The sequence below is a fragment of the Neopsephotus bourkii genome, unplaced genomic scaffold (genome assembly GCF_033783945.1).
Source record: "Neopsephotus bourkii isolate Nb327-2 ecotype Australia unplaced genomic scaffold, CSIRO-AGI_Nbou_v1 NB_787, whole genome shotgun sequence".
Taxonomy (NCBI): domain Eukaryota; kingdom Metazoa; phylum Chordata; class Aves; order Psittaciformes; family Psittacidae; genus Neopsephotus; species Neopsephotus bourkii.
In genome coordinates, this window is record NW_026901283.1 from 438,090 (window position 1) to 464,603 (window position 26,514).

Sequence of the window (26,514 nt, forward strand, 5' to 3'; positions counted from 1 at the left end):
TTGTCCATGACCTGCACCCTCCTCCACCAGCAATGGGCAACCACGGGTTCTCTCTTGGCTAGCGAGATGTTGAAGCAAGGGTGGTAACCCTGCTCTTGCGCTGCTTCTTCATAAATAAGCACTTGAGTGTGAGTGTGATGGTTTGCATTGTGAGGGAGAGATGGAATGCCTGTTGCTGTGTAGCGGGCAGTTTCGGCACGTTGTGACCCTGAGCTTGCATGGGTGAGGCTGCCAGTGGAGGAGGAAGCTGAAGTGCATCATGACCCAGGGAGTTTTCTTGGCTCTCTCTTCCTCAGTACCTAATTGGATGAGCACCTACATAAACATTGTTTGTCATCCTTATCTGTCTCAATTTTCCGCATTTTGATGGTGAGCTATGCTTGGGCCACCACACCAGCCCCAGCAGGGTGGTGGGTGGCACATGAGGTTGGGGGGCCTCTATGTTGGCATTGCTGTTACCCTTCACTTGTGGGTCCCCTGCTTTGGTGGGGCTGGGTGCCCACACCACCTGTGTGGTCAGTAACTACATTTCCCTGGTGTTGAGGGTACTGCTCTGTTTTGCCTGCTGTGAGGGTTTAAAAGAACTTTCTTACTACTTGTAAACTAGTGAGACTGCTGTGTGTGGCTGAGGGCTTGCAATAAGAGAACCTTAAATACTGTTACTATACCTGATGCTGTAACAATTTCAGCTGCTTAGGCAAAAAATATACAGGAAAGTTCTCTAGTCATTCCCCAGGGGGGAGTGGGCCTATTAAAGTGGATGACTAAGAACCTGATATATTGCTGGCATAAGCCATTTACATATCTAGCTAATGAGAATTTACTTGTTTTAATTTCAGTGAAGTTTTTGCTGCTTCACAACCTTGATGTCTTGCTTTGCAGTTCAGGGACCCCTGGCCATGCAGTGCAAAGGAGTTTCTTCTTTCTGTTCAAGCTAAAAGGATGCTCTAGAAATTAGGGTGGTGATCCAGAACATGGCAGGTTGCTGTTCACTATTTTGCTCCTTCACTGACTGCCAGTGTGATACGGGCTTAGCCTTCCGGTACCTCATCTCATCTGTTGAAAAGCAGACATAGTGAGGACACAGCTTCTTAGGCTGAAAACTTCATTATAACTTTTTTACTTCATTATTTGTTGAAGGATACTGTTGAATCTTAAAGAAGAAAATAACCCATACTGTAGCTGTCAAAAGTAGGACAACTCCATGTATGCATAGCCCAGCTGCTGAGCTCTTGGCTCAGCTTCTTTCTAAGAGAACTGCAAAGCCACATGGTGTCTCTGGGTACTGGATTTTGTACTTGGACCTCTGTATTAAAACTCATACAGAGCGACAGCTCCCTATTGGATATACATCTGAAGAGCCGCAAGAGTGCAAGTCATTCCAGCGAGGGTCTGGTATAAATTACATTCAGTAAATTGGCTCCAGATAACTCTATTTTGGATTGTGGAATATGAACTTGTGTGGTGTACTAAAGCCTCCCGTTTCTTGCCCTGTATGCTTGCAGGGAGCTACCATTGCAGTCATAGAAATACAGATCTAGAGGCTGGCAGGTTTTGGATGGCAAAATCCTGCTAGATCACATTTTGCACAAAGCTATTAGCCTCCTGGGCATATGATTTAACAACTGGGAGACATGCAGTGGGATCTGAGAGCTGTATCAGATGCTTCATTTAGGTATAGCAAGTTGTCTTTAAGTGGCAGCATGCCTCTTGATTTTGATATATGCAGCCTGAGACTATGGAAGAGGTAGATACGATAGAGTTGTTTAAACCTCAAAACATGTTTTAAATAATTGATTTCCATGCATCTAAAGTAAAGATCAGTTATTCAAAACACATTTATATTTGCAAAAAACCTCAGTATGACAAAATAAATACTTGTAAATAATTTAAAACATATTTGGAAAACACATTTGGAGGCTTTTAATGTTGCAAAATATGTCTCTAACAGTGGTAAACCCTCAATAAAGATGATTTAATAATTCTTTGTATATTTAATACATAAATGTGCTGCTTGTAGAAAAATTATTTAAAAGTTTGGCAATGGAGGGATGAGTTCATAAAGCCAGCTTCTAAGTTTAGACCTGTTTTGTGAAAGGCATGTGCAGTTAGAAGTATATGAGAAGAAACTGGTCTTTATATTAAGAGTCCCTAATTGTTAATTCAGTGCAGGTGTAAAACAGTGCTTCATAATCTGATAAAGCTGTGTTGTGGAGGTTCAGACTTGACAATAAGAAGTATTTCTTTACAGAGGGTGATCAGAAACTGCAACAAACTTCCTAGAGAGGTGGGTGATGCCCCAAGCCTGTTGGTGTTTAAGGACCATTTGGACAATGCTTGTAATAATGTGTTTGAACTTTTGGTCAGCTCTGAAGTGTTCAGGCAATTGAATGATTCTTGTCCCTTCCAGCTGGACTGTTCTAGGTCAGGTGAGCAATGTTTGGTGAGGCTTTCCAGGCTATTAAGACCAAGAAGTGCAAAGTAAATTTTAAAATGGATGGAGGTATCTAAAGGAGAATTTCTCTAAACTGAGGTTTTGATTGGTTACTCTATAACCCAATAATGTTCTGTACCTCTGCAGAAAGCTGAGATGTACTTTCGAGGCTATATCAGCATGTAAAAGGTAGAGAGAAATACTGCTAAGTTTGGTCATTCATTTGAAGAAGGACTGGGACACCTCTTAGGAGACGAAATGAATGTGGGGCTTCTCCAGCTCTACCCTTCCCAGAAGCTGGGCAGCTACCCCAGTCCCTATGGCTACTTCTGTTCTCTACCCTGGCAGCAGTGTATGCCATGGTCCTGCTGTCAGGGAGTTTTAGTTCCATGCCTGTATTTTACCTCCTGATGTAAACAATGGGTGAGTTGTAACTCTTGCTTTATGAAAAGAGGCAGGCTGGCTACCCTTCCTTGGGCAGAGTTTCTGCTGGTTTCACTGGGTGCTTCCTTGGAGCAAGGACAGCAGAGCATGCACCAAAAGAGCACTTAGAGACTAAACATTTGATGTCACTTCAGTCTCACTTGTAATGTGATTAAGCTGCCTGCCTGTAAAATGCTCCCTTCCTGTAGTAAAACAGCTGTTACTCAAAATCCAGTTCAGATATTGAAGTTTCCTTCCTATAGTGAGATCAACCCTGACGAAGGTAAATATAGATGGGCATAGTAGTTTTGCAAGGTAGATTTTGAGCTGGTTTTGATTATATGCCTGTTATATACTACCATAATGCAATTGGTTTCCTTGAAAATAGTTGCTGGTTGCAGTGATTTGAAGGGTTTGTCTACATGAAGTATGTTTAACTGAATTAAGGTGTGAATGCAAATCACATTACCTTTCCTTAGGCACTGGAATGGGATCCCCACAGAAGTTGTGAATGCTCCATCACTGGAGGTGTTCAAGGCCAGGCTGGATGGAGTCTTGGGTGACATGATTTAGTGCAAGGTGTCCCTGCCCATGGCATGAGGGTTGGAACTAGATGATCTTAAGGTCCTTTCCAACCCTAACTATTCTATGATTCTTAAGTCTGTATGGGAGTAGTCTTGCACTGAGTACCTTCAGAGTTTGGGCTAATCCACATCAAAAGTTAATTAGCATCTTAATCTGTTCTGTGCAACTTTCTCCATGGTCAGCAGGCTAAATCAATATTGGTCCCAATACCTGTAAGCTCACAAATTGCCTGCCTGTCTTTATTCATTCCCATTATATAGCAGTGTGATTATATATTCAGTGTTTCTGAAATATTCTCAGCTTGGAATTCCCCAGTTAGAAGTCAAATGTTTCACATTGTGCTGTCTGTCTCGGTGTGATGAGGGTACTTGAATACATGTGAACCTCCTTGGTCTCTACAGTGAAGAAGTTGAGGTTAGCATCATCTTCCATACTATCAAATACTATTTTGCATGCTTTTATGGAAAGGGTAAGGCAACACAGAATGCTGTACATAGGTTCTTCCAGCTCTCAATTAGTCTCTTTTATCTGTCTCTGACCACAACAGATGTTGGCAGCCTTTCTATTCCATATCCTTAAGTCAGACAAAAAATATAAGTTCCGCTTAGAGAAGCTGTAAGGGAAAAAATTAACCCTTTCAGGAGGCTTTTCCCTAGTTTCTTTTTTTTTTTTTTTTTTAAGCTCTTGACTTAATATAAAGGAAAAAAGTAAAATGTCCAAAATGACAATCTTTGGGTCATCCTCAGTTTAAGTTTCATAAGAGTGCTTATTGGTATCTGCACTTCCAGTCAACTTCCTTCTTACTGGGGACACAGAGAGGTTAAAAAGATCATTGTGAATACTTCTAATATGCAGTTAGCAAAGGAATTTGCATGGAATGGCAGCAGTGCTGTAAAAGGCTTGTGAGTATAAGCTTCAGCATAGACTCCATAGATAGTACTGGCCATCTTTGGAAAAATCATCCCTCTTGCCCTTAAACAATCAACCTGTTCATTTTATTGCACTGACCATGGCATGAAACATTATTTTGAATATTTGAAGAGAAGCAGCCTATTTTTCCCTATAGACATAATTAACAAGAACTTTATGTATCTAGATTCTCTTCAGGATATCTTGGACTGTTTGTTTTCATCTTCAAACTCAAGCAAAAGCAAGCAAGAAAAACAAAGCCATGACTATAATTGTGCAGATATTTTACTCCTATGTTTTACTTAAAAGCTTATCTGAAAGTCGTAATAAAGAAAACACTAAATATATCTATGCTGCAATATTTGACAAGTACCCATTATATCTCCCATAGCCTTTGCAGTCTCTTCACTGCTGCTGTCTTTAAGATGACCAGCTGTTGGAAAGGTCCTGGCAATGGCAGAACCAAGCCAGCATTCTTACCGTTCTCCTGCTGCACTCGTACCTCTAAGAGAGCCCTGTGTACAGCCTGATGTGTAGCTAGTTAGATGCCTTCAAGGGATGGGGCTGTAAGGATCTAATTTTACTGACTGACATGGACTGCAGAAGCATACACAGCTTGCTCATATCCTTTGTGGAGTTGGAAGCGGAGCAACCTTTTTTCTTTTTTCCCTTTTTTTTCCTACCACACAGAGACGCCATCACATGTGTTCAGAGGCTGATGAGCTGAGAAGGTCTGGGAGCCACATGTGACCAGCAGAACAAGCATCAGAGTAGAGTAGAGTTTCAGTGGGAGATGACTTTTGGGAAAGTTCCCACAGAAATGCCATTGTAGCATTTCTGTCCTTCTTGGACCTGATTCCATTTATTCTGAGGCTACTTTACATCTCCCTAGCACCACAAAAATACCTTAAAGCATGCATGAAACACACTTGCAATCACATCCGGGTGCTCTGGCATTGCCAGGAATGTGCCCAAGGGCTGCTTATGTCAAGGTAGATCTGTCCTAATGCTTTTATTCATACAGTAGCTTCTGCTGAGTCACAGTGCTTGCCTGACAGCCAGGAAAAGGAAGGGCTTGCTCTCGTTAGGGGACATCAATGCTATCTGGTGGCTGCAGAGCACTGGGGCACACACGGAGTGTGCTGGGGATGGGGGTCACAGAAGACTTTCTGGAATGTCAAAGCAGGAACGCATTAGTGTGATGAGCAATGCAATTGGAAAGATACTTTCAGTAATATAACACAGTGGTTTATCCTTAAGGCTTAATCTCTCAAGTGTAAAAAGTAGGGGTTGATCCTTCCTCTCTTGTGAGAATGGAAGTAAAAGGCCTTGGCAGGCTGGCATGCCTGCACAAGCAGGCAACTCTCCATCCGGTTTGCTTGTGAAAGTGTGGGCATCACCTTCTCTGAGGGCAGACCCGCACATCCCCTACCCTGAGTCAGCCTCCAAAGTAGGTGTCCTTTCAGATAAGGGAGCCACAAAAGCAGGTTGAAGGAAAAGATTGTATTTCCCGCAAGTTATGGCTTCTGATATCTCAGTTTATTCAGCTTATAATGAATTTTTTTGGGTACACAGGGTACAGGGAGAGACAGGTGGTGGTGGGGCAGCTGTGGGGCAGGTGGTAAGGGTGGGGCTTGCTTTCAGAATCTATTAGTGTTGGTCATCATGTTTAGTGCAGAAGACAAGGCTGTGGAAGCCAATGTGTTTCTGCTGTTGGAAATGTAAACCTACAGAAGCAGCATTCCAGCAGCCTGCTGGTTTTAGGCAGAAGTAGGCAAGATAAGTGAGGGCATCCCTCAGTCCTCCTTCCTGAAGCTAAGCAGATGTAGTGAAGTTTAGAGCTGAGAGGCCCTATCTCTAAAGGAGCTGTCCTGACCTCTGGCTTAGGATATATATATCTGATTCCACCGGTATCTCAACTGATATTGAAGTATTTTATATAAGGCTTATAATTTGGGCAAAGCTGCAAGCAAGGCATTTAAGAGACTTAGGATACAGTGAAGAGGCTCTGGTCTCTGCCTCTGAATTTCTTCCTGATTTATATCAGACTATGCAGTACCCCCCAGCACCACCTTCCTGGGTTCCAGTCTCCTCTATTGCCAGGGTACTATTAAGGGTCTCTAGCCAACATGATGCTGTGTTCATGATGAGGATCCATCCCTTCTCAGTCAAGGAAAGGAAGAGATTTGAGATGAGGGGTGCGGTCTACCTGCCTTTAAGTAAGTGGGACTTGCAGTGACCTTCTGCAGTTTTGTGCATCTGGCCCTTTGCTTTATTTGATTTTCCTCTAAGCACCCACAAATGAAATGTTTCATACTGAAAGCATGTTTTGTGCCCAGTGAAATGGCTTGCTTTCACTGATGTGAGAAAAGAAATGAGAACTTCAGAAGGGCTGCAGTCAGGACCCTCCCCTGTCCTCCCTATTTTGTTGCCAGCCTGAAAAATCAGTTACTACTGTAGTCCGACTTCAGGCATAACATCAACATGTAAGGGGCAAACCATGAAATGCGTTGCTGTAGGAGGGTTTTGGAGCTTCTACCTGAAAGACTTTTCTTGGGAGTTGATCTCGTATACTTAGTGTGTAATTTAAACAGCCACATATCCTGCAATCGCTAGAAGATAATATTAAGTTATTTTAAAGCATGCCAGGCCTGTTGGTAAATGTTCTCTAATAACTGATACTCGGAAGGCTGCTTAGTTGCTTGTGGTAATGTGGTCTTCCTCTTTGCAAGATTATTGGTCTTTTAAGTGGTATCCAGCAACTTTCCTCAAAAGAGTGGAATACTAGATTCAGCCAAGAAATGCTTTGAAATGATACTTCGACCTAAGGCTGCCAGTGTTATGGAACACGAAGGGATAATATTTTTCCTCTTCAAATTCACATGCATGTAATTAATTGCAGTATTTATCCATAGCTAAGTACTGTGTATAAAGCTCTATCTATTAATCTTCATTGCAGTTCAGCAAGTGAAGTATTTTTAGATCTTACAAATGGTCTCTGCTCAGTGTTAATTTCTCTATTTCATTAATATGTACTTCTTCATATATATAAAATTATAATATACTGGAATTTTAATTTTTTTTATGCTAGATAGATATCTAGTATTCATTGAGGAATCCATTGGAATTTATATTCCATTGAGGAATACGGTAAGAAATTGAAGATGAGCCAAAGGGCACAACTGAGAGCAGTATTGATGACTTCCCGTAGTCTAATCTATGTGTTTGTGGGACAGTTTTCCTAAAAGGATTCCTAAAAACATCTTAAGTAATTTCTTCCTTCATTAGGGATATAAGAGGCCATTGTCCTCAGCTTTGTTTACACTGCAGTGTGGGACAGACATGCTAGACTTGGCTCTTAAGAAAATGGGTTGAATTTTGGAAGTGCTGGACACAAGTGCTGGATATTTTAAACTGATCTAAGAATAGTACTTAAAGATAGCCAATTTATTCCTTTACACCTTTCCTACTTGGAAGGTTCTTTCTTGTCTCCGTGTTAATGCATTCCTCCCAGTTGCTCAGCTCAGTGTAAGCCAGGAGTTGGTACAATTCCTCCAGGTACACTTTTTATTATCCTTGTATGAATGAGAGCCATTCCATTTTTGTGAAATAAGCTATTGTGTCTGGTGAACATGCTACTACGGGTGCTCTGCTCCACTGGCTGTGATGGGGTGTGCACAAATGTTCAGAGGTCTGTTAACCTCTAGAGATTGAAACTTGAAAAGTGCCCATCCAAATCAGGTTAAGTTCCTTGAGCACTAGTAAACTGCTGGAAGAATATAAGGCTCAAGCCACTGGGTACTTGGTTCATTTTGGGCCTAAAGAGTTCCGTTAACATTGGTGCATGTTCACATGAGTCATCAAGTCATGTTGCAATCACAGATTGTATTACTTCAGCTAAAAAGTCTGTGGGTAAAATACAAAAGCTCGGATTTTCTTTTCTCAAGCTTTGTTCTGATGCCTCTTTCTTGAAACAATTTACATATGAAATAGCCCAAAGGTTAAACTGTTACTAACCCCTGATGGCAACTAACAGTTTCATGAACCTGCTACTAGGCTCCTTGAAGAATATATCTGCACTTGTTTAGCCAGAGCAGGTTGTTGGTTTTTTTTTGTTTGTTTTTGTCATGATCCTCGTGGCACTTTGAGTAGTGTTTCAGTTTGGGCTATTCATTTCTTTCTCTTTTGAGTAGTATTCCTTTCTTGCTCCATGTTTTCATTCTGGAATATGACTAAAAAATATGTTTTTACCTCAATCAATGACCATTCTTGCAGACAAATGTAGCTTTTTCTGATATTTGGCTCTCAAGGAGTGTTCAGTGGCACACTCTAGAGCATTCCTGAGTACTGTCCAGCTTTGGCTTAATTTGGCCACCTGAATCTGTAGACTGAAATTCTACTTGACCATGGTCATCTTCTTTCCTTTTATCTCATATCTTGAATGTCACCTTCATCTTCTTGGAGAAAACAGGGTTGGAGAAGAATAGAAACTCCCCTCTCATATTTCACTGCCATCTGATGTTCTAGCTACAGATGGTGGCTGACTAATGGTGAACATCCTGTTCCCTTCTGCTGCAGGAAGTCCATATAGAAGAGATAAGAGCAGAGATGAGGGAGTCGGCTGGGCTTCCCACTGTGGCTGTCTGCCTCCTCACTCTTGAAGCTTCAAGTGTCAGCACTGTGCTGAGCTCCCAGAAACTGGAAATGGCACAAGAGATTGCCATGTAGCTCCTGATGCTTCTTGGGTACTTATAATGGTGATACACATTACTGACACTTTTTCTTTTGTTCTTTTAACTAAGCACTTCAGTTTTTTGAGGTTGGCCACTTTAGTCCATGGTTTGAATTTTTTATGGCTTTACTTGGAGAAAAATATACCCCTGGTGACTGTATCTCTGCCCAAATGTGACTCTTCTACTGAGCAAGTGTTAATAAAAATGAAATAGATCTAAGAGCAATACAATCCTCCCGTTTGAAGAAGAAATCCCTGCAGATTTCAGCTCCTGGTACTTCTGTGTCTTGCTTGAGTGAATGGAGTAGAGCACTCTGAAGTGTTAAGCTCAGTTGCAGCAAACCCACCAGCTTTTGCCTGAGAAGATACTACCACCTGAGCTGTATAGAAAGCATGAGCTCGAGGCAGGAAAGCTCTGAACTCTCCAAATCCCCAGTTTAATATAGTCCTGCAGTTTTTAAAAGAACTCTGATCAGAACTTGAAGTTTCCTGGGCTGGATGTGCTGAACGACTCTTCACTCTTCCTACTTTTGGAGACTTGTGTCTGTCCAGTTTCAGAAATACTTATCCTCAAAAGTGATATAGCCTTAATACATAGGTCACTTCAGAAAAGGTATACAAAGATAATCTTCACCCCAATATGAGGGAGTTACTGGTTAATGCCATTCAGTGAATAGGAAAATATACTAAATTTGTAGGATGTAAGGTATTTCTGTCTTAATGCTCCATGAATTCCAGTGTTTGGCATAGTAACCTTCATGTGATAAATTACACTTACAGCTTATTTTTACTTGCTTCACTTCTACCATTGTATCAATAAACTCCTCGTAACTTGAAATCTTCAGAAAACAATTTGGGTGTCCAGCTAAGAAATTTTAGCCTGAGTATTTTCTTTCTCCTACCTGCCTTTCTAAGTACTAAAAATGCCTGATGTAAAAAAAGATATTTAGGGATAAACTGAAACTAGATCTAGGAAGCTATATATTGCAAAAATGTAGATCTAAAAATAGGGTATTTCTACTATTAGTGATAGATATTCTAGGCCTCCCAAATGATTACACAAGAACTCCTTAGGGCTAGAAAAGAGCAAGATGATGGATGTTAAAGTAGTGTCATTTTTAGGCAGTTTTTGAAAATTAGTGGTTATTTTTTTTTTCCAATTTGGGAGCTACACAGCAGGATTAATAGTAACTAATGTAGTGTAGGTTTAGACAAAAAGGATTCCCAGCAAGTAATTTTAAGTCTCATCAACGTTATCTGATATTGTAAGTAAATAGGAATACATGATGATGACCTGATTTGTTGGCATGAGTATGGGATACTAACTTTAAAGTAGCATATAATTTAAAATGTAAGAGTTTTCCAATGGCCATCCTAAAGTATTCCATAAATACTACATTTCACAATGTTTTTCACTGTGCATTTTAAGTGTGCTGTCTCTTTGGCAAAGTTTATCAACAGTTAGATATTTTACGAGAATCTGGCTGTATATACGTTACTGTTGGTGATCCTTCCATTATTAGTTTTACTCAAGTTCACAGGGGAAGCATTGTTTCTATGCCTTGGGAAAAAGTTGTAAATCTTATAATAGAGTTACTTTATAAAACAGCTGCAAATAGTTTTTCTCCAACCCTCTTTTTTTTTTTTTCTCTCCTGCTTTTTGACACTTTCAATTTTTGAAAATGGAAATGTCATAATCCTATAATATCCAGAAGCTCAGAAATTAAGTTTGAAAATCTTAACTTCAATTAAGCCCTTTCCTTTCCCGACAAAGATGTGAAAATAGAGGAAAAACAATTAAAGAAATATCCTAAGCAAAAATTTGCAAATCAAAATTGTTGAGAAAAGAATGCCACTTCTGATATAGGAAATACATCTATTAAAACAAACAAGCAGGGGACTAATTATAGTTGTGGGGCAGCTATTCTGTCAGTGTTGCAAAAATGAGAATAATGGTCCACGCTCAGGGGAGGGAAGGGAGCAGAGACAGAAGTGCTCAGTTGTGAGTCAGACGAATAATGATACTTCAGCATGTCTAATTGTCTAATGCTGCAGTGTGTATAAACTAGGGCATGCTGTATATTTTACAAATTAAAAGCAGCTCAAGGCTGTCTTCTTTTTGTATGAGCTCTGCTCTGCTGCAGAGGAGTTGGCTTTGGGAGCTGTTTCCTGTGTTGCTCATTGCTTGGCTCTAGCAATATGGAAGTGGAAATGTCATTCAGTCAGTTTTGAAAGATGCAGTTGCATCAGCACTGTGTTACTGTGAAAGACTTTTCCTATAATTTTGTCTTTGAATGATCTCCAACAGTCCCTGTGCTTTGCCTTCAGAGATTTAAGTTGGCAAGTGCTCAGTGTTGCTTTGAGTTGTGTCTTTGAATGTGAACTGAAGGTCTTCCTTGTGACCTTCCAAGTTGGCATGCAGAGCGCTGTGCATGGGATACACTAAGGGGAACTAGAGTGGTGAGGCTTTGCATCATCTGGCTTCAGGCATCGGAAGTGCTTTGATTAGGAGCTTAATCTCCTTGTACTGAGTGCAGAGACAGGCTCCTCGGAGGAGGGACTCAGAATACGTAGACTAGAAGTCTCTTTCAGAGTTTTCTGAGTTTTGGCATTGCAGTATCTGTAACATCCCTCCTAAAGATACTAAGATGTGGAAAGCCTTTTTAGTGAAACTCCTGAAAGGTATGGGACCTTTGAGAACTAATGGAAGCTAATGAAGTTTATATGTATATATATATATAAAAAAAGAAAGTCAAATAGCAACAAAAAAAAAGGTATCTTAATAACTTCTGTTTTCCTTATGCCACAGCATGCTGCCTTCCAAGCTCACCAAGCTATATTACGAATGGAAGGTGGCCAGCTCTGTTCCTTGGCTGCCTTTGTGGATACTTACCCCTAGTAAGCATCACTGTCTGCCTCTTTCTCCACACAACCTTTGAACCTATCTTTTAACTTGAATTCAGTTCCAGGATTTTGGTAATGTTTAACTATCTTTTTAAAGATCTTAATTTAATCTGTATATTGTCTTTCAGTAGTAGTAAAAGCTGGCTAATAAAGAAGCTAAACTGGACTAATTTTTCTGTGGTGGAAAGGGCTCGAGGCTTGTGTCCCATCAGTGTTTTCCTAGACTGGGTCATTTAGAGCCCAGCTCTGTTCCAGGCTTTTCCTAGCACAGGGTGCTGTCTGCTGTTCATGTGGAATGCTAGTGAGTCTCCTGCATCTAGAGGACTGAAAGCATTTTGGCTCCATCCTTAACAAATGTTACTGAGTTTGGTGTTTGTTTTTTTCTTTAGTAGATTAAACCTGTGCAAATATTAAGGCAACGGGATAGTTGATGTGAAAGGAAATGAGTCAGTACAGCATCCACCTATGGCATACAAATAAAAGAAGCAAGCAGGTGCTTCTTTTCTGGCAGCATCTGTTTAATTGGTGCTGAAGCATAGGAACAGTGTTTTCACAGAGGCGTATGTGAAACGGTTGATATGTTTTCTCATCTTAGGTGAGGATGAGAAAATATCAGGTAAGGAATTTCATCTCTCAATACTGAAAGCCAAGTTTTGGTTTTAGTTAAACCTAAAAAACTAAGCTGTTCTCCATGTATCACTGTAAAAAAAAAAAGTCTACCTTGAAGAGATAGGAACAGGCTCTGCAGAGAGATTTACAAAATCTTTATGCTTGGACAAGGATTAAACCCCTGCCTCTTTTTCCCCTGCAACAGAGCAGGGTTTATCTGTAACATTTATCTTTATGGTGTCAGGCTCTTTTTGGTGCTGTTTGGAACTGGGGAGTGAATGGGAAAATGCTAAAACCTGTGAGAGGGCCTGAACCCAAGGGGTTTCCTGATTCACGCTGAAGGCTTACCAGATGGAGGTTATTAAGCAATCAAATTGGAGAGTGTTTATCAGAGGTAACCAGACTTCTGAACTGCTTGAAGTTATCCTGTCAGGAGTTGAAGGTCACAGGTCAGATCCTTTGTCAGGTTTCCCTGCAATAAGCTTTCAAAGGTGAGAGCCAGCACTTTGCAAACTGCCAATATAAACATCTCCTTTCATATAATGCTGGCAAATGTCTGCATATGCAGATATATGCATATGTCTCTAATTACCCACACTTCTTTCAGGCTCAGAGTAAAAAGAAAGCCACAAAACCATATCTTTAAACACTCCAATATAAAACCATGGATCTCGGCATACCCAAACTCTGTGGAGTTTGAAAACCTTACCCCAATTTGGATTTTGTCTATAACGCACATCTCTACTATAGCCACAAGATCAGTATGCTCATGCCTTTTAGTAGTTATGCAAGAAAATACCCAGAGACAGATTTGTGTAATTAAAATCCTGATTACCGAGGGGATCAGCATGTGATGAGGCAAGAAATGGTGGCTAATATCTGATGGTATCTTGCAGAAAAGAGAGCCCTAAAGCTTGAATTTGTTTAATGCTTATTTGGCTTCTCATATATGGATGATATTGATCGTCTTTTGACAAGCACCACTGATGATAATGGGTAAGAGCAGGAGTGTTATTTGTTTTGGTTTGCATTGCTGAGCATGACATTTAAAACATGCCTCTGTTTAAAGGCATTAGTTTTAAACCTTTCAAGGAGTGTTTTCAGAGTCAAGCTTCTCAGGCTTCATCTTCCCACTTCTGCAAGACTAGGTGCTTACAGCAGCTGACCAGCTGTGATCAACATCACCACCTGCTAGCAGGCATCTTCTCTAGTACTGCTGAAGGACTCCTCTGTAGCCACCACTGGTTTTGGTATACGTCTGTAAAAAGGGTTATACAGTGTGTTTAATTTCTGGAACGAGGGACTGGATTTTATGACCCCCAAATCCCTCTGAGAGCTAGATATGCTTGTATATTGTTAGCCTTTCTTGTGAATTGGAAACTTGGTGAAGGAAAAGACCAAAATTACTTTATTCCCTCTGAAATTTCAGTGCTTCTGAAAATCACATCCATAGAGAGCTCTAGTTAGATCCTGACAAAGAATCCTTGCTTTTAATTAAATTCTAAGTATTTCTTGGTAGTGATTATACTTGTTTTAATTATTTCTGTAAGTATGATACCAATGGCTCACGCTGGAGCTTTTCAAAATGGATCTCTCCTACCTAGAAGGACAAATAGTATGCTCTGATGAGTGAACTCATGCGATTTGGAGATACGTTAGTTAACAGATTAGTGTTTCTATGATTGTAAAGATTCAGCTGTCAACTTTCATTTACTTTTAAACCTCACTTTTCTTTTTATCCTGGGGCATTATGGAAGTTGTTTCTTGTAAAATTGGAGTGATCTAAACCAAGAAAAGAAAATTAAAGAATGCCCACAGTTCCCACAAGAGGTGTGGAAAACATGAAGATTATTCAAGTTTTATTGGGGGAAAAAAAGAGCAAGAAAAAAAATGAAGAAGATAAACAATTCTAACATGTAGGTTAAGAGGGCATCCCAGCTTGCAGAGAATATTGTGTAGACTGAAGATAGCATTCTGGTGCCTGTTCGGTGGCTATTACTTACTGGAGCTCCCTGGTGACCTATTCCCTGTCCTGCTTATCTACTCGCTGTTGCCCCAAATTTAGAACTGTGCAAATCCCCTCCTGTCACACAAGCAAGGGGACCTGCTCCTGTTCTTTGATCAAAGTGACAGCATTGCTCACATGAGGAGCACATGTGGTACCATACAATGGAGCATGTGCATCCGTATTAGGTTGCCTGATCTGAGTTGCATGACAGTCCTTTCTGTTTCTGACTGGGGAATGATTGAGGTGGAATTCAGTGAATACCTGTAAGTGAGCAGTATGCATCTGGCCACATGATGAGGAAGGTGTCCTGATGTATACCCCACAAATGTGACTATCAGAGGCAGTATGTATCAATAAATTGTCCACCTTGAATGTAGCCTAGTCACTAAATTTAGCATTCATGCTAATGGATGTTAACATTTTAATCTTTTCTATCCTCAGAAAAAAAAGTGAATTAGTAAACACAAGATAAAAACATCTTTCTTTGACTCATACTGTTTTATGAGAAAAAGGCTGCAAACAGCATCATTCTGTTTAGGTTCTTATAGATGGGACTATTCATAATTGATCCAACTCTTTCTAGTTCACAAGGAGAAGACAAAGAAGTGAAAAGAGCTCATCCCAGCAGGATATCTGGGAATACAAGCAAGTATCACAAGTCCCAGGTGAGAATGCTGTTCTCCAGGCATACAGCAGCTAAAAATGTTCTCTCCAAAGCTATCCCTTGCCTGCTTGAGAATACCTCATCAGGGACTGAAGGGCTAGTTCAGATGGAAACAAGAGGTTACTTGCATTGGCTAGTGAATTAGGCACTGTAACTAGCCAACTTCTGCTCAAAACCACCTCCAAATTAAAAGACAGATACTTTTTTGAAGAGCTCTCTAAAACTGGTTACAGGTAATGCAAATGCTACAAGGTGCCATGAAATACATTAGGTGGAGCAGATAGGGAAATGGAATTTCTTCCTTAGCCAAAAGGCTTAGCTCTTGTGGAAGTGTCCTATTTCACTTCGCATTAGCTACTGTAGTGTCCTGATCCACTGGGTACTGATCCAGTGGGTATGATGCTGTCTGAGGGCTGGTCCACCATATTAATTCCTGTAATTCTTTTTTCAGTATCTGAAATTACTTTGTAATTTTGTGACAATTGCCATAATAACTCAGACTGCTCACACTTTGAAACATGGAATATCTGTTTTCCTCCTGATACTTTCCCACTTCCCAAGTGCTCTTTTCAAGTGTTTCTCAGAGATCCTCTAATTGTCTACATGTCATAATTCCCCAAACACATTAAAATAAATGTCATTCCACCCTGCAGTATTTCCATATGTAACCTTGCCTGTAAAATAAATGAACAGAAATCAAATACTACTACCCTTATTCAACATTTCTGCTTCTTTTTAGACAACTTCAAAAAAGGTTTTATTATGTTAACAATTTTCATTATTTATATTGACTTTATCTCCAAATCTGTGCTTCACCTCTTCTGGGTAAGTGCAGAAACCGTTCATTCTTCTAATCCTCCTCCAGCTCATATCAACTTGTTTTTCCTTTTCTCCTTTTGATTTATTTTTTTTCCACAGCCTTTTGTTTTCTTTTTTTTTCTTGCAAACCTTAACTGGCTCTGCCTCCTCATTTAGTTTCTTCCTCCTCCTCCATTTCCAATACAGATTTTTCTTTGTCCTTGGAGCTTTGAGCAGTCCCATGTGAATACTCATCAGTTACTTCTGCTGCTTTGCTGACATGAATGTTGCAGTATGCAGAATGGAAGAGTCAGCAATGCTTGGACCTTGATTATGAGAAGACCCTCCCCCTGCTACATAAAACCTCCCTTGCAAACACTGGAGGGGAGGGGAAACACATGGTGGAGCTGATACATTAATACACATACAATAGCACCAATTGCCTGCAGGAGTAAAAAACCCTGAACACCTAACTTGAGAACAAAATTCATTTTAAAATGTAGGTCATATGCTAATGCAGCTCCCAGTGTAACCTGTGTAGCACCACCAAGCACAACATGGGAGTGAATTGTGCCTTCTTGGTTTTCTTGTTTGCTCTTTTTGCTGTTTTCTGTTTGTATGCAACTAAATCAGCTGTCAGAAGCAATGACCACATTAAAGAGAGGATTCCTTTGTCTAATGATCAATAACAATGTTTTGCATTATTCTCATGGTGGGGATGGTGGATAGTCCTTCATTGCTGATGTGGAAAGGAAGGATTTCTTCTATGATCATGTTGCTTGGTGGGCAGGCTGTGTCATGGCAGATGCTTGCTGACCTATCTGTTTTGTGCTCCACAGCAGTTGTGCCCAGATGCTCTGGCTAGTGGGGCTAGAGAGCTCAGACCTACCAGCAGAAGTGTTGTGCTTTGTGGCTGCACCTATGTGGTGCGAGCAGACTTAATGCATTCACAGATTTGATTTGCATGCACTTGGTAGACCTAGTGCTTTACTGAAACATTAGGCATCCCTTCTCCTGCATGACCTTCACAGTTTGTCCATGTATGAAGTCTCTGACTGTTGGATGACTGTTCAGCTCTGAAGGGATGGTTTCTTTACTGCTATTGAAGCTGTGTCTTTGCCATGTGGTTTAGACATTTGCAAAGTTCAGGACATTAAATGGAGACTGTGACAGATTTAGAGCTGCACAGTAAGAGCTTGTAAATACCATATGCTGACTTGGGTTATTGGGCTGTTTACTGCATACTTGTATTGTTTAATACAGGGGAATGAAGAGAAATAAGTGAGAGAAAAAGATGCAAGATAAGGTACTTGTCAAAAGTTCGAGTACTAGGGGGCAATGCCAAAGCAAGAAAGAGGCAAAGCTTGTCAACAAAAACCAAGTCAACAAATGCAGAAGTGGCATTTGGGAAAAACAAAACAAAACAAACCCAAGCCAAATAAAAAACCAAACACCAAAAGTGTCTTAAGAAAAGGGGATGGTTGGCTTTTGAACCCCTAGAGCACCTCTCTGGTGAAAGGCTGAGTATGGGTGTCTTAGGAAACTGAGCTCACCTATGTTAGTGCCTGGAGGAAGCAAGCATGTAGACCTATACCAAACATGTGCTCTTGCCTGCAGAGCCTGGTGAACTGTGTAGTGTGTGTTAAAATGGGAATTCAGTGATGCTAATTAATATTGTAGGAGTTTATTTTTTGTCTCTTTTGGTTGTTAAAAAAATATTGTAAAAAGACTTGAGTTTTCTTTTAAGATAACTTAAAATATTTTCCTTCACTTTTTTGTATCAAAAGGCTCAAGAAATCACAAGTCAAGCAAGACATTGTTTCAGGCCAGTAAATTTCTTTTTTCCTGCCTCAGATTTTCAACTCAGTAGAAAATTAAAGGGATTTGCACAGGCCAAAGTATCATTTGGATCTTCAAGAATCAGTCCATATAGCCGTTTATAGTTGGTCCTGTACTTTAAAAGCTCCCTCCTCAAAAAGCTTACCACTAAAAATCCCCAAAGGCTTTAAGACTGTCCGATCACTGCCATGTTGCAGTCTGATTCTGATGGAAGAGCTGGGAACTGAATCTAGTAAATAAGAGTAAAGTCTTTATCGAGCGCTTCCACCCCCTATGACAAGTACATCAGCACTTAATATATGTTCTTTCTGTTGGCAGCAATGGGCTGCAAGCCACTTGGCTACCTAATATTCCAGCAGCTTTGGAGATGTGGCTCCTGCTGTGCATAGAAGAGTTGGATTCCTTGACAGACCTGTACAGCCCACCTTGATCTCGATGTGCTTGGATCTGGAGTGGTTTGGTATTACTGCTAGTATGTCCTAGCTGGCAAAGCAGGCACAGTTAAGCTAGCATGGACATTGTAGCAGAAATCATGAAATTGCAGCAGAATCACAGAATACTGCCAGAGAAGATATAAGCAGGCCCCTTGGAGAAAAAAATAGATAGAGGTGTAGTATTATATCATATGTAGTTACAACACAGGTTGCCGTTAGAGAAAGGACTCATTAAATCTTGTGTACCAAGGACACAGTCATTTTGTTGGGTTGCTTCTAGCAAAGATGAGCGTGTGGCTCCTGGCACAAAGCATGTGAGGAGAACATAAAAATTCCACTATTTCCTTTTGCTTCTGCAGAAAATAATTGCCACACTCATTTATTTGTGAAAGCTGGCTACCTGGATAGGGTGGTACCACGAGGTGTTGAGAAATGGCTTAGATGTTGTGCACTTGAATGGTCATCTTACTGAACGAACAACTGCCCATTTAAATGTCTACTTAATTATAGTGGTGCCAGTTTGTCCCATGCTTGTAATACTTGTGTCAGCATTTTTACAATAAACCTTTGTTACCTAAATTTTATATCTGCCTGTAAAATGTTGCTCTAGGCAGGTATATGATGTAGAAGATAGAGATAGAAAAAAAACATAAAAATGTCCATTACAAATTAAATTATAAGTGGACATCATGATTTGAAGAAAATATTGTAGCTTGGGCTTATCAAGTAGACTTGCAGTAAACGTATGCCTGCTGTGGGGAAGAGCTTTCTTGTCCTGGAAAGGATGGCAGCTGGCTGTAGTACTGCATACTTTAGTCTGCCAGCCCTCAGTTGAGGTGGTGGTTACCACATCTGCTGTGATAGAGCCCTCTGACAAAGTCATTTCATGTCTCCAGTAAACTTCCATACCCTCAACTCTTGCATGAAATGACATGGCACATTTTCCATCCCCTTTAGCTTCTTTTGTCTTTCACTTCTCTGCTTTTATCTTTTGTTTTTGGGTTTGGTTTTCTTTTTCAAAGTAGGCAAAACAACACTTCTTATGAAGTTTCCTAGCATCACAAGAATCCACAAATGAAAAATGCAGCAAACCAGTGCTACTGATTCCCAGACACCTATGTTTTTCTGCAGTTCTATGCTCTCTTTCTTAGAAGCACAGGTTTCAATGCCCTCTCAAGAGAGAAAAATCATTTAGAACAAGGAAGTCTTTCCCTGACTGGCTTTTCTAATCTGCTTGACTTTCCTGCCTCTATCTCAGCTGTCCAGGTGCTTCTGTACTTTTCTAAACCCAGCTTTGACTGGCTCACATCTATTAAAGGACCTGCTCACTTACAGCTCTCTGGTGACATGAGGAAGTGCTATTGCCCCCATTTATTTGACTAATTATAGCCCAAATGAGATTTAATGACTTGCCCAAAGGAGAGCAGCATGGGCAGGAAATGATTGAGTCTGATCTGTCATAAGGAAAAGATAACTTTCCTCTTTTTCTGGGTAACTTTGTTTTTAAAGAGGAATTTGGGAAAGATATTTCTAAAAAGCACTAACCAAGATGTTATACGAGAGTATCTTGTCATACCTTAATTTATAATCCCACAAGCTGTGTTTTCAGACTTTTGCTTGGAGTTTAAATGCATGTTGTCAGTTTTGCTCATCCATTTTTCACATCTGCAGGTGTTCACTTTTGTTATGTTTGTGCAAATTGGGTATTTAAATGTAAAAAACTCTGATATGATCATGTCTTTGGTTCATCTTCCCCTGTTGAGGTAACTGCAGGGGCCTCTGATTATTAAGTAATGGGAATTAACAAGACAAATGTAAACATTTGTTCAAAGGGATTGTATTTGGAAACCTTAATTAGAGGGCATGAAGCCATTAAAGAGTAAAAGCCTGCCGGCCTGGGGCTGACGGGGAATGCTGGCCTTCACAGCCACAAGCCCAGCCAGTTTCTCTACTCTGAAGGGTTTATTTTTGTTCAGAGAAACAGTTGGAATAGTCCATTTTATTTTAGTTTTTCTTTTTTTTATAGTTAAGGCTGTGACTTTTTTTTCCCTATACCCATTTTAAATACTTTATGCAACATCTGCTTTCGGGACTTACAAATATGTCCATGCACTTCTTTCTGACATGTATGCTGGCTGTTGTTGAGCTTTGTTGAAATGCTCATTTGGTAAAAATTCTTGCATTTCTTTGTTAAAATTCATGTAAGTAAATAAAGTATAATCTGCAAAAGCCAGAGATAGCTTTTAGTTGCACAGGAACAGCACTGAATCTCAGTGGCTCATGGCTTCTCTATTTTAAATCATATTCTGCTTAACACTCTTCGGCATGTATCTTGCAGGCGTTTTTTGCTGCTTTCAAAAAGCATGACAAAAGGGAGAATGAAAAAAAAAGCTTTTTCTTTTTTTTTTTTTTTTTGCATTTCTCTAGGTTTAAAATAACAAAGAAAAACTCAACTGAAATACATATGGATGTGTAGTGGGCCTGGCTGGGATAGAGTTAATTTTATTTGTAAAAGCTTGTAGGGTGCTACTTTCTGGATCTGTGATCAAAACAGTGTTGATAGTGCACCAGTGTTAGTACTCGGCAGCGCTTATGCAGTGTCAAGGCATTTTATGCTTCTTGCACTGCCCCACCAGCAACAGGCTGGGGTGTGTGAGAACTGGGAGTGGACACAGCTGGGACAGCCAAGCCCAGCTGACCCAAAGGGATACCCCCTGCCATATGACACTGTACTCAGCATGCAAAGCGGGGGGAAAGGAGGACGAAGGGGGGACATTCAGAGTTATGGTGTTCATCTTCACAAATAACTGTTGTGTATGCAGCTTCAGCTTTGCCTATTAAACTATCTCAACCCATGATTTCCACACTTGCCTTTGATTCTCACTCCCATCCCACTTAGGGTTTGTGGGAGTGAGGGAATAGCTGTGTGGGCATCAGCTACCTACCACGGTTAACCCACAACAGGGCAGAAGCATGTCAAAGGGAAAGTAGATGTTGGGTATTGTCAGCCTCACTAATGAGAACCATCAGTAGGGGGCATGTGGTCAGAGACTGAAATCACATTTCACAGCTGGCTTTGTGTGCTGCAAGGCTGCTTCTTTAGGGCAGCTGAAGAATGTTCAGAAGTTGAGGTAGGAGCATGACAAAAAGAAGCAAGTTGTGGATAAGAGTACAGCTGAGTGTGGTTTGTAGAGGAATTGTCTTGAGCCAAAGGAATATCTAAGTTGTTAGGGTGCTCTTCAAAGAGGTCAGCATGAATGTCTTTACTGTCCTTCCCTTGCCAAGTGAAGGAAACCAATCCAAGGCACTGCAAATGTGTGTCCTTACCTCCTGTAATCCACAGGGCTTTTTGGATGGCAGCCTCATTCTTTGAGAGCAGAGTGCTAATGTGCATGATCAGCTGGTGAGCTCTTGATCATCTTATCAATTCTTTACACCTTGTGTGTTTTTCTGCTGTCTCGTTCCAAGAATTAGATGCAGCATCTCCAAAGGCTATGCCAATGCTCTGGTTATGTTGTTTAAATAAAACACAGTCAAAACTCCTGAGGGTCAGAAATCGTTCCTATTGAAGGTTCCCATGGGATTAATATTGGACCCTTTGTTAGGGCCTGGTCAATGAGGCTATTAGCTTGGTCCAAGAAATTTACTGTCTGTTGCACAGTTGAAAGTCTAATTGCTGATGCTGAATAAGGAGGACTGCCTGGGTAGCGTTATGTTGCTAACTATACTAAGTGAATGCAGTCCCAGGGTGACTGTTTCTAAAATGCATAGTGGAATGAATTACAGCACCACTGAAAGGAATGAATCAGGTAAACCTACTTTGATGGCAAAATGGCTTCAAGTACATGCCTCTTTGGTACTCCAAAAGGCTTCAGTGTATCTGGTGCGTAGGCTGTGATCTTCACTTCTGCTCCACAGGGTATTCACCATTTTGTTGCTTGCTGTGTGTACTCCCTGCGAAGTTTCCTTTCAGGTGCTCTTGTAGTATTGTGCATTAGAAATTCACAAGGAAAATCCAGCAAGCAGTGCTTGAGATTTTCAAATGACAGGCAGATAGCTATTAGCAGTAATCCTCTTTCTGTATTCTCCAAAGAGCTCTTTGACAAGAGTGTGTGCAGGACAGGAAGCACTTGACAGTATTCAGCTCAAATCCTTCCACTGCAAATGAAGGAAACAGAGACCCTCCATCATCCTCAGCATTGGTGCAGACAGCCTGCCCTGGGAGGCAATGTCTCCACAGTTGTATGTGGTGGGGGCCAGTCTCCTGCATCTGCCTAAAAGGCCACCCAGAAGTTATGTGAGCTTGGAGAGCAATAGACACTGAAAGTTATGGTCAGCGCACAAGCCTGCAGCCAAGAGCCCCTGAAACAACACTGAGATGAGCACTGTGTGGGGTTGAATGGGTTTTTTTGATCCCCCCCCCCCCAGCATCCTCATCCCTCTTGTTCCCTTACTTGTGTGTGATGGATGGATGGCAATGAAGTAGCTCTCTTGTCACTGCTAAAAGAAGGGTGATCCCTACTTGATCAGCTGAGTGCTTTCAAGTCCCACAGGGCCCACCTGGAGCTGTTGACAGCCAGAGGAAAAGGGGAGTGGGATTACAGAGGAAGGATGTTCTTAGCTTAAGAAGCTCTGCACCTTTGACTTGGGGGGGGCAGTGTGGGTCAATGCTATTTCTATAGGACCAAGAATAGGTTATCCTGCTGAGGTTGTGTAAGTGGGACTGGCAGGAAGGTTGTGCCTAGGAAATAAGTGATGTAAAGCTTTCTTTCCTAGAAGGAAGGCATCCAGCTGGCATGTCTACGTCTGACCATCAAAGAATCTCTCTTCCAAGGCTGTCTGTGACTTTCGGGTTGCATCTCATGGCTGTAGGAAGGATTACTTATTGTTTAAATGCAGCCCCTCAAAACTAATATGTAGAGTGAGAATTCTCCCTGTTCTGATTTTTGTCCATAATGAGCTTCCCAATGATTCTTAAATTACAAGTTATGTATTTTCTTTAAATTGCATATTGCTTATCTGTACCTTTTATAGATGTAAAAGGGAAGAAGTTGGCCAAGTGGGTTGCTGTGGTGAAAACAAACTTTCTGTGTTGCATATGTATGACTGTGTACTGTGAGCATGCAAATCTGAAGGAGTGCGATTGTACTTCGGCTGATGTCAGTGAAGTTACAAATTATAAACAAAATCAAGATTTGTCTCACTGTGGCCTTCTTTGAATCCGTACTTCCTTGATCTATGGTTGTAGCTGATTTACAGTTAGTGACTCCATAATTCCAGACTTTTCTGCCAAAACCCATCAGCCTTCCCCATGAAGATCTGAGCTTTTATTTGGGAAGGAAATAATTTAGTTAATTTGCTGAATAAGTGTGTGGTAGCGTTTTGTGGGTAAGCCTAAGGGAGAAGATTAAAATCACAAAACACATTTGAACATCAGCTGGCTGTATAAAATACAAGACAATGAAAGTCAAGACAATGACAGCAACAATTTAATAGTTTATTTAAAAATCTCTATCATTTTGCTACAAAACTGCATAGTGATCTGGGCTCTGAAATGCTTGTGTGTATAATGGGTACAATAGCTTTTCTTATACCAAGACTTGGATTTGAACATAAATGGCAACTGGAAGAACATTACTTTGTAGAAAGTCTGAGGATGCTCTTCCCTTGTTTGCTGTCTAATGATCAGTCTAGCTATTTCCACATGTGAACTCTTAATCTTAAATTACATCATTTCAAAGAAATCTGCATTCAACATTTGCATTAAAGGATTGCTTTTAAACAAATTCTAGCAATAACCACACGATAAATTCTGGCTTTCCATACATTCATTACTGTCTGCTCCTGATTGCCCTGCTGGCATTGTATCTCTTGCATGACACAACTGTTGACTAAGGCTTGATGTTTCACACATGGAACTTTGTGAAAGTTTCACCAGACCACACAGCTGATTTGAGGAGCTAGCAGGTTTCATCATCTGCTGCAGGAAGTCAGTTTGAGAAACAAGGTGGAAAGAGACAAGAGGGTTCTGTTTAAAAAAAACAACCAAACAGCAAACCAAACCTACGACAAAACCCCTTCTGTACAGAATTAGCTAGTTAAATTGTTACTTTATGTAAATCCAGTAAGTGGTTATGACCATAAAGTGACCAGAAGCATAGGAACAAGGATGAAGTTGAAAGAATAGACAGGCAGGTCCCAGGAGTGTGAAGATACATCACGTTTGGCATTTCCCTTCTGTTTGGGTTTACATCATGAACTGCTATGTGATCTGATCACTGCGGGTGGACACCATCAATTGATCTTTATCTTGTTCATATTCATAGACCTTTCTGTGAAATATCCCAATTTCAGCCTCAAGGGTGCTGCAAAAACCAGAAGTAGTTTGTTCTGGTGGTCTAGGAAAAGTAGCCCTTCTGAAGGACACAAATAAACTTTCCCTGCTTATAAAATTAAAAAAAGAAAAATGGGGCTTTGAAAAGCTTTAAGGACACAGTCTTTTGTATTTGTCCTGGCTGTGGCCAGGTGACTTGGTACTAAACTGGAGGCATTCTTGAGGTTATCCTGGTAACATAAGATTTGAATTAGTGATGTTTAAGCCTGTTAAAACATAAATTGAGGTTGGGACCGCAACATTGCTTGAAATTGCTAGTAATAACAATGTCTCTGTATCTGTGGAGTCTGTTTAAAGGAGTATGATGAAGGGGGGGTGGTGGTGGTGGTGGTGCTAAATACTCAGTTGCTGCCCCTTTCAGAACATTTGGGTATCTCAAGTTCAGCATGAAGAAATCACAAACAGACAAAAAAACTGCAACCAAAATCTAAAAGAGCTGGTCCTAAAGTATTTAATTTAGGGATCTCAAAACATACCTTTACTGTATGTGGTATTGAGGTCTCTGTGTCCAAAGCAACTCAAGCTCCTAAATTATATTAGTTCATTGATGCGGTCACCTCTCTGTTGCTTTCCTGAAAACTCAAGACTCATGGTATCACACTTTATAATGAAGGAAGACTGAAACTGTTTGGTCTTTTTTTAAGCAAAGTAGGACTTTTACAGAATCCTTTAACTCCAGAAAAGGTAGTAAGAATCTTGAACCACAGGACTTGAGGTAAAATGAATTTTCAGTACTATGTGTATTATATGCTGCCTCATTTTTGACCACAGGGTAAGCATGTTTCATCTGTCTGTGATGGGGAAGTTGAGACAAGATGCAGTGGTGTTATTCTTCCCAGGATCCCAGTATGAGGACAAACCCCAGTATTCCTCACTCTATCCCCATTGCATTGGCCAGTGAACTCTAAAGAGCTCTACTGTGCTTAGCTTCATGATGCTTTTAGTTAACTGCTATCAATCTCTTTGGGGTTTTAGCTTGGTTCTTATGGTGCTTATTGTGGTTTCAACTATCAAGATTCAGAGTGTGTGCAAGTATTATTCTGTAACTGAAAGGTGTTTTCCATTTCCATTTCCATCTTGTTCGTAGTCCTTGAATTAAGTCACCATGGAAAAATGCCAAATAATACACCCTTTTTCTGGCAAATAAATGTAAAAAAACTTGATGCCTCAAGCATATTACATGCTTTGCAGGAAATTCCCAGCCTCTTACAACAAAGAGACAGCCAGGCACCGTATCAGCTTTTCAGAGCAGATCAAAATTGCAGTTACTTGCAGGAATTGTGGAGCTCAATGTCAGAGCTCACCTTTTTGAGTACCATTCACGTGCACCCATTTCTAGATGCCTGGTATCCAAGATGTATTCTGTGGCCACTGTTTGTCTTTGAGGGGCACTATCATACAAACCAGATAGCCATAGCAACTTCAAAATGCTAAGACCTAAAGTAAATTGACAAATACAGATGCACATGTATCTCGAACTGAAGAGCCCAAGCATATAACATGTTACTGAGGTACTATTGCATATTTCATTAGTAACAAGAGCACTTTGTATATTGGAATATTTGAATGTGTTTGAGGTGAAATTCCATCCTACAACAAGGAATTTAGGCATTGGACATCCTGTTATATGAAGACTATTTGATGTGTATTGATACAGTGTGTGCTGATAAGCCTAACTGCATTTTCATGAAAAGTGTTTTATGTGGGATCAGGCTGTGTACAGCAGAATTGCCCTAGACAAAGGGCTGAGCCTAGAAGGCATATTATTAATAGTTACTTGT

The 26,514-nt window shown here is 40.5% G+C and overlaps 2 long non-coding RNA genes across 7 annotated transcripts in view; both read left to right on the top strand.

Annotated features, from left to right (window-relative positions):
- The window catches only part of LOC133213161 (uncharacterized), a 403,544-nt gene that overhangs the window by 101,119 nt on the left and 275,911 nt on the right, over positions 1-26,514 (top strand). The gene's annotated exons all lie outside the window — the stretch shown is intronic.
- LOC133213160 (uncharacterized) overlaps positions 1-26,514 on the top strand; it is a 138,215-nt gene that overhangs the window by 2,497 nt on the left and 109,204 nt on the right. For all 6 annotated transcript variants that reach the window (XR_009725707.1, XR_009725710.1, XR_009725708.1 and 3 more), the window contains exon 2: positions 25,383-25,448. This is a non-coding gene — a long non-coding RNA (uncharacterized LOC133213160). The remainder of the gene's footprint in view (positions 1-25,382; positions 25,449-26,514) is intronic.